Genomic DNA, 9748 nt, shown 5'->3' on the forward strand with positions numbered 1-9748 from the left:
CAATGCCCCCCCTTTTATGGGACACACCTTCAGCGTGAGGGCCATAAACTTAATCTCCTCCTTACAATTTGATAACGCATTTTATGGTTATTTACAAGTTAACGCCGTCTTCCCCTCATACCTTTATCAAAATACCGACGCGAGATCCAATCATACTCAATCTCAATCGCATTCAATCTCTCACTCATACCGATACTTTATCTATAATCCTTCCAACGTTATCGTTATAGTGTTCGCATAGACACATCGTCAAAGTGTAGTATAATTAATTTACATCGATATCTTCCAAGATTAGCAGCGTTCGCATTTACACCTCGTCAAAGTATCATACCTTATATCTAAACATTCCAATATCAACAGTGTTCGCATACACATCGTCAATGTATAATAACTTACATATAAACATTCCAATATCAACAGTGTTCGCATACACATCGTCACGGTATAATAACTTACATATAAACATTCCAATATCAACAGTATTTGCCCGTACAATGTTAGGGAGAGAACTCGAACAGATACTTTCTTGTCTATTTTTCGCGGTCTTCACCTTTCCCAAGATAATACTTTCGGAGATTGAGACGGTTATATATGCCTATCTCTACCTGCTCATTCTTTGAATCAACGAGTGCGAACGCGTTTTCTCCTATTCTTCGAATTATTTTATAGGGACCCTCAAATAGGTGGAAAAACTTCCCGATCACCTTATCACAAGCATTTGAGAGATGTTTTACTTTTAATAGGACTAAGTCCCCGACCGATAACTGAATCTTAGATTTACCTCCTTGTCTTTTACGATACTTAAAATTCTTCCTTAAATTTTCTCTAGCCATCACGATTAGGAATTCGTGCGAGGGTTTCTCACTTTTGGGAAATTGGACGATCTTTAGAATCTCATCTTGAACGGAATGACCAAATTGCAATTCACACGGTGTAACTCCCGTACTCTGGTGGACCGTAACATTTAATATCTCCTCGATTTTCGGCACAAACGTAACCCATTTTGTATGTTTTTCCACGCACAACGTTCTAAATAATAATCGGCCCAACTCGCGCATAACGCGTTCTGTTGGATTTGACTGCGGATGTCTGATCGAACTATACAAAACCTTGATACTTTCGGCCTCAAGTCGCGTTTTCCATAATGCGGACGTGAATTGGCTACCGTGGTCTGATAAAATACGCTTTGGCTTTCCGAATTTTGGAATAAAGATATCCATAATTTTTTTTACACATATGCGAACAGTTGCTTTTTTCATCGGATACAAACTCACATACTTTGTAAAGGCGTCTACCATAACAAATATATATTGCATTCCTCCGCGGGCCATCGGGAGAGGACCATAAAAATCCACAGTAACTAAATCATTCGGACCTTTTGACTCAATAAAATTATATTCTCCCTCCATTGATACTGTTAAATATTTTACTCGTTGACACATATCGCAATGTAATACAAAATTCTTTACTTGTGCCGACATACCTCTCCAATAATAAAATTGTTTCAGATATGTGATGGTTTTATAAACACCTGGATGACCCAGTTTCAAGTGTATCTCCTTTATTAACGATCGTTGCATTTTTTTTGGTATTACAATTCTTTAGTTTTTCCTACTCCTTTCCCGATGAAATAGTATGTCGCTATATATAACAAAATCAGCATTCCCCCCCTCTCATCGGAAGCATCAATGCAACACCTTATTTTTGGATCATCACGCTGCAATTCGCTCAACGCCTTCATGCCTCGAGCGAAATTGCCATCATAATGGATCGCGGCTATTACCTTTAGCAATGTTTCCTCTTTATCATTTGCGGGAGAGAAACATTGATGCAACGATGAGATAACAATTTGCTCAAGACTTTCCTCCGCAAACTTTCCTTCTGGGTTTCGACTGAAGAAATCAGCTACCACGTTATCCACCCCACGACAATACACCACCAAAAAAGAGTACTGTTGCAATAACAATATCCACCGCATAATTCTACCACTCTGAAAAGCCGCGGACTGCAAAAACGTTAGACTCTTGTGGTCCGTCACCACCTCAAAGTGCACACCCACCAAATAAACCCGGAACTTTTCTACCAAATATACAATCGCCAAGAGTTCCTTCTCTGTTGTGGTATATTTAGTCTCCGCGCGCGACAAGCATCGACTCATTATTCCAACTATGCTATGATTCCCTCCCCCATCGATCTGATATAATATTCCAGCGATACCGCGATCACTCGCGTCAGTTTGCACCTTAAAAGGAACTCCCGGGATAACGTGCCTCAGTGTTACGCTTCTATTCAGGTTTTCTTTTATCTCGTTAAACGCCAATGAATGTACTCGGGTCCACCCCCACCTTATATCTTTCCTCAGTAACTCGCGAAGCGAGCTCACTGACGCGCTATGTCTTACGTTAAATTGACGGTAGTAATTGCATACCCCCAAGAATTGGTGTAATTGTATTTTATTTTTTGGCTCCTCGAGATTTGCAATCACTTCGAGCTTCCTCCGCTCTGGCGACACACCTTCCGCTGTTATCTCAAATCCAAGAAACGAAACACTTTTGAAAGAATACACATTTTGATAATTTTAATGTAAAGTTATACTCAAGGAGACGTTTAAATATTCTTTCTAGGACCATTAGGTGGTCCTTGAAGGTTTTGGTTCCAATTACTACGTCATCAATATACTTAGACATAAATTCGTTAAACTCGTCCCCCAACGCGTTGCTTAATGCCCTTATAAAACCTCTACGGCAGTCTTTAATCCAAGCGGAATCCTACAATATAAATATGTTTTGAAATCAAACAAGAACGCAGTGAACGGTCGCGACGATTCTTCCAATGGCACTTGCCAATATCCGTGAGTCAAATCTATCTTCGAGAACCATTTAGCGCCATGATACTTTTGCGTTAATTCATTTATTAGCGGTAGTGATTCTTGATCGTCTTCGATTACTTCGTTTATGCCTCTCGCGTCTAAACAAACCCTAACACTACCATCTTCCTTTTTTACGATTCTTACCGGATTACAATACGGACTAATTCCCCTTTCGATAACCCCATCTTCGATCATTTTTTCGATTGCTTTTCTCGTCGGCTCGCGTAACGCATACGGAACAGGATAATTATGACGAATTCTCGGTTGACGGATGCCGGGCTTTAGTTTTATGCGATGCTCATATCCCTTCGCGCAGCCTGGCTTGTCCGAAAAAAGTGAACGAAAATTTTCTAACATTTCGCGAAAAATATGTTTTTGGACGTTGTCAAGTAAGGTTGTGACCGGACGGTACGTGTTGAGCCCGATTCCGGCGGATAATATTCCTATCAAACGGTCGCCACTCGGTTTTACCTTAGACTACCGAGAAGGTAAGTTCGCATCAACGCCCCGATTATTCGCAAGACGCTAATAAGAATTATTTGTTTCAGAAGGATGTCCCTGATGGATCACCGTTGCTGCTTCTCATCCCTGGATCCTCGCTTTACATCGCATACCAGATAGAGGTAAGTAAGGATAAATTCATTATATCCTAATTATTTGAATTTTATTTCAGACTGATGTCCCTGTTGGATCACCGTTGCTGCTTCTCATCCCTGGATCCTCGCTTTACATCGCATACCAGATAGAGGTAAGTAATTATAAAATAATTATGTGATAATTATTTTATGGTTTTGTTGCAGATCGACGCCCGGAATGGATCGCCGTTGCCGTTATCCGTCTCTGGATCCTCGCTTTACCTCGCATACCAGATAAGGATAATTCCCGATAATTATGTTTTAATTACGTACTAATTCGCTTCTCTTTTTTCAGGTTCCCGCCTCGGATGGATCGCTGCTCTGTTGCTGCTCTGCTTCCCCGGATCCTCGCTTTACATCGCATACCGGATTGCCGCTGGCCAACGTTGGATCATCGCCGAAGGACAAGGTAAGTAGAAGGTAAGTATCGATAATTTTTTATAATTAATCAGGAGACTTTGTTTCAGAATTAATTAATCTTTAATTCCAGATCATCATTTCAACATTACAGGCCGTTTCACAATATCATAAAGGTGTCTCACAACGCGAGTTTCTCGCCTCGGTGTGAATGTCGCTTTATTTTAATAAAGTTGCACAATTATTCAAATTGCGTATCTCGGCTTATTCGTTTAGTCGATACGATGCTTTTATTCCAGATAATTATTCCGATCGGAGGATTTTGTGCCTCGGGATTGTTAAACTATGATCACGCACTCGGCCGTGACCATCACTCTATCATACAATGTTCGTGCGCTGAATTAACGAACGAGTATTCGGTGGTTATATACAATGATTAATAATGTCCGCACAATATTCCGTATCCGCGTGACCCAATGCGCGTGGTTGTTATATACTCGATAATTGTACTTCCGTTAATTAACAATGTATCCGAATTTCAACTCGCGTATTGTTGCTAACACTCGATTGTATTTGGCAATTAATTGCCCCTCGCTGTTAGTTAAGACGAGTAATTTTACGCGATAGTACGCGGGAGTTCTCGGTTGTAAAGTATAACGCGTATGCCGATCGTACAGAGTGTTATACGTGTGTTCGCCACGGCTATACCCGAGAGACTGCCTCGAGCGGTCGTTCTCGCTTGGGCTCCCCACTTATGCCGGATCGTTCCCACTCCTCGGAACTTTCTCGATCGTCTATTGTTCGCGGCCGGCACATCTGGCGCGATCATGCGAAAACACGATGATTTTCACTACCCTCTCGCGTGCCCTTTTGCGCATCACTCACTTATGCCCGTTCTAGAAGGTTCCCGTGGAAATTTCCACGCGCAACGCAGTGCGAGAACCTTCCTTCCTCGGTACCGCTGCACCAGGTTTTCACTCACGGAAACTGTTCGACGCGGACGACGTCGACCCATGCGCACCTCCTCGGAGATGCCCCTGAAGGTGAATTTGGGTGTTCTCCCTGTAGACGACGTCCGGGTGACGTCGATGTCGTCGGCCGTTGACGCCGACCCTCTGGTTAGATTTCTCGGGAGCTGGTATCGCTGTTCCGGGCCACTGTTTCCGGAGATTATGCGTTTCCTGGGGATCTTCGTCGGGGCTCGACGTCGACCCCCTAGGCGGGTGTCCCAGGACCTCTCACGACGGATTCCGTCGGTTGTTCCCGGGGAAGATGTTTTTCCTAGGGAACTCGTCTAACTTTGACGCCGACCCTGTGGGAGGGTGTCCCAGGTCCTGGTGAGACCGTTGGATAGATAAGTTCCTGGCGGAAGTGCGTTTCGCCGGGATTTTGCCGGACAATGGCGCCGACCCCCTGGAGAGGCTCCTCCGGTCCTGGCGAGTCCGTCGGACCTCTTTCCCTGGAGAATTATGTTTTCCGGGGATTTTCACCGGGTCATGGCGCGCACCCCTTGGAGCTGTGTCCCAGGTCCTCGGATGACGTTTCGGCTTGGTTGTTCCTGGAGAAGATGATTTTTTCCAAGAACTCAGTATTTCCTTGGCGCCCACCTCATGGACGGGCGTACCGGGTACAGGGGATGGTCCTCCGTGCCCCTCGATACGGGTTATCGCCGTAACTTTATGTCGGCGATTCGGTTAAACGCGCTTATCATCATACGATCATTATCGCTTAAACTGTATCGACAACCGCTAAATAATATAAGACCTTTATGATCGGCGGTTAATCAAAGTATCAACTAAACTGGGTTTTATACCTATCGGAGGTATGTTATTCTTAACCTAAAAACTACGCGCGGTCTTCGCCGTCTTATCGAGCCTGTATTTTAATAGTACGCAAAATTCTAAATGTAACTGGCCGTACGGGCTTTCAACGCGACTTAATGCTATATCTCTAACAAGTCGTAAAGCTATACCGTAAATATGATCTCAAGGAAACTAAATAACCGTGAATGTCTTTATCGATAAATGAGAAAACCAAAATTACAATGAATTTGTATATATCTGTCTCCGAGTGCCTTCTTCGACATCGGATTCTTATATCTCGATAAAGAAATAGCCATATGGGCTTGATGCGGTCTTATTTAATAGAAACTGGAAAACCCGAATGCTCGCCTGGATTTCGCGCCTATTCCTCACGACGAGTCTCTCTTTCGTACTCGCCGGGAAATTTATTCTCATCTTGCATCGTATGCGTTCGCCGTCGCGCAGGCGCCGCTTTTTCTTAGCTCGAACATCAATGAACTCACGAGTATTTTCGCTCCGCCCGCTGTCCGGGAATGCGGTCGTCATTTCCGCTCGCTTCTCCGGTTGCTGCGTCCGCTGACTCGTTCCTTGCGGGCTGTCACCCGCTCTCGCCTGCCTACCCGAAGTGTACGGTTGCAAGGTCATTTCACACGCAATCTCTATCGGGTCCTCCGGTACACCTTGCCTACACTCCGTTTTCTTCTCAGCTAGAGGAGCGTTATTAAATATATTATTATCCCCTATATCATTATCAATACCATCACATATCTCAACACATATATCATGATCATTACATATATTATTACCGTCATACATTTCATTATAAATATCCCCCTTCCTTTGTACCAATTCTTGTATAATTGTTTCTTTATTATTTTCTTCAACCCGGTCGCTCCTAATCACTTCCGTTATCATCTCCTCATTTATCTTATTACAACTTAGTTCTCCCCCCTATTTTCCTTTTGAGTTATCTCACTTGAACTAATCGCGTTATTTGTTATTTGGTCCTTCTCCCCTTTCGCGTCTAATTCACATATCTCTATCACATATACATATACCGTATCGTTTCTTTGAGTACATACAAGTGTTTCCATCGCGTCCCGCCCGAACATTACCGACGAAATCGCCAACCGTCGTCCTTGTATTTCTATACAATTTTGCTTATAATCCATGATCACATTATTCCTTGATAGCCAATTGTGACCCAAAATCAAGTTTGATGTTAAATAAGGTACAACTAAAAAAGAATCTTCGACCGTGATATCCTCGATTTTTATTTGAATGAAAATTTGACGTTTAATTGGTGTTGACTTTTTTCCGATCGCGGTCGAGACCACCAGGTTTGTCACAGGCAATTCTCTCACTCCGTTTTGTGACATTATTTCTTTATAAAACGACTCCGACACCGCCGATACCTGACTACCCGAATCCAGCAATGCCATCATTTGCTGATTATGTATTCTAACTCGGACATGTGGACATTTAGCCAATAAATTAACGCGATCGCCATTATCTTGGTCTTTTTTTCCTTCAATTCCGCTAGCCAATTCACTCGCAAAATCAAAATTTTCCCGATGCGACGACGGACCTGATTTCATCGCACCAATTTCTAGTTTAAATTACTACTCGATTCGTTGTTATTGATCCTAGTGTCAAAGTTATCTCTATTCACTCGTGGTGTATTCGCTGGCGGAGGATAACGCGTATCAGGTAGCCTGAAGTCTCAAAAACCGTTTCGACCACCCCTTCTATAACCTGAATAATAATCCTCATTCCGATAACTGTTTTGGAATCTATTGTGTTGATACCTATGTCTATTATGTTTCCAATGTCCTTGAGTGCTTATATGTCTTATGTGCGGGCTCGCGTATCTTTGTTGACTACGTTCCTTCTCCCTTCGAATTCCATATAAGTTCGCCAGCGTTTGCACGATCAAATTTGCGTCATTATAATCAATGGTTACTATCTTTTCTTTGATCCAGAGGGGATACTGTTGAACGATTTTGTAGTTGATTTTATATTCAGACAATTTGAAAATGAAATATTTCGCTTCTTTGAGCTAACAGTAAAAGTATGTTTGCAATGAATTCCCCCCCCCCCCCGACTCATACCGTCTCTCCATCCACGCGTTTTTGAATTGCACGCGAGTCGGCACTGAATAGAATTTCTCAATAAATTGTTCTTTGAATTCCCCATAATTTTGAATATCCGCACTCCGCAAGTCCATCCACAAGCTCGCCCTTCCCTCTAATGCATGCTCAACAATTAATAATTTCCGATCCTCTTTAACATTTTTTGTTTTAAAAAATTTCTCTAACCCTTCCACAAATTCCATAGGATTTGAGGTAAGTTCGCCCCTAAATTTCGGCATCTTAATATCTAAGTTAAAATTTTGTACGTTACTGATTAACGTCGCAATTTCCTCAGTATTGACGTGGTTCCGGCTTCCTTTGTTATTAGGAGTCTGGTGAAGGACATCTCGTTGTTGATGTTGCTGTTTGGCGTTCACCATTCGCATAGCCTCACGGTCTCGTCGCGCCCGCTCTAATTTTTCGCGTACTCTGTTCAAGTTCTCCCGGTCTTGTTCTCTCGCGTCATCTCCATTAATTCCGTCCGTATTAATAAGTCGATCTTCCATGATCGGCATTTTGTATGTCCGTTTATTTTTTCCTGAGAAAGTATAACTAGTTTTCTGCTTCGCTTTTCTACCAGATTTTGTTAAATAAATATGTGTCTCATCCTCAGCCATTCACACTCGATTCACACTCCTACCACCGACAAATAAACCATCGCGATAATCATCGTACTTTCGTTTATATCAGTTCACGATATTCCTAAGCATTTACTTAGTAAATCGTGCCCCGTTGTTGGGCGCCAATTTGTAAGATTTCTCTTACTTGATCGATCTCACGACGGCTCAGTTCCACGGCAGGAATGGGTAACATAGAATTCCAATTGTATCTCTATTACAAACGCGTCTTTAATTATAATTCCGGGCTTTATTACAGCAGTATTTTCATCCGCGAGTGCTTACACACATCCACACACATTCATCCATACACACACGCACTCTTCGCGCTCGTAATTCTGTCCTCGTGGAAGAACAGTCAAATATATAAAATGTACAAGCGCATGTCAAAACCGGAGGAAAACGAACGAAACCGCTTATGGCCCGCACGATGTATCAAATGGCTCGCGAATTCCCTTACGCGGCGCTCGAATTATTACGTTATGGCCGCACACAGGCCGGCCGCAAGTTAAGTCTGTAAATGTAAGGTACTCAGCTGTGTGCCTGTAGACTGTACGGCGCTGGGATTCCCTCGGTGGCTCTCTCGCCTGTTCCGGGGGCTCTCGGCTTCGTCTTCCTCAATTGCTGCGTTTATATTGGGCGGTATTCGCCAAGATCCGTCGCCGGCAGTGCGATGACCGTGTGAAGATCCGGAATTTGGTCTCCGACCGAAGGATTTTAAATTAGCTTGTAACGATGCACCCCCAAACATGCATCGTTCCGGCAGAAACACCACGCCGAGACCACCCCGCCGACCACCCGCGGGGTGAAGAACGGGCACGATGTGCCCAGCGTTTTTAATCAGCTCATATGTTAGGAAGTCCGCGAATGGACTTAAACGCGGCAACCGCTTCACCGCGCCGAGCGGTGCCGAAGGCGGCCGAAGACCGCCGAACGCGATCACGGCGTCGGGGCGCCGCGATCCCCGATCGTTCCGCCGCACCGGCCCGGCGCTCGCAATTGCCGTCGCTACCCCCACCACGCCGCGACGCCGCCGCGACGCGTATAAAAGCCCGGCGTCGCTGGCACAGAGCGCGATTCCCGATCATCCGTCTTCCAGACAACACCGATCCTGAATTCCCGCACGAAAGCTAATCCGAACGTAAGGTAGAGCGCCTCCGACATTCTCTGTCTTCGCCGAGTGTGTCTCGGCTAGCGACCAGCTTTTCGCTCCTATCTGAATCACCCGAAGCCGTCCGGATACGAAGGTAGAGCGCCTCCGGCATTTTCTGTCTTCACCGAGTGTGTCTCGGCGAAGGACCAGCTTCTCATCTTCCAAGTCATCCGAAGCCTGTCC

The sequence above is a fragment of the Temnothorax longispinosus genome, chromosome 5 (genome assembly GCF_030848805.1).
Source record: "Temnothorax longispinosus isolate EJ_2023e chromosome 5, Tlon_JGU_v1, whole genome shotgun sequence".
NCBI lineage: Eukaryota > Metazoa > Arthropoda > Insecta > Hymenoptera > Formicidae > Temnothorax > Temnothorax longispinosus.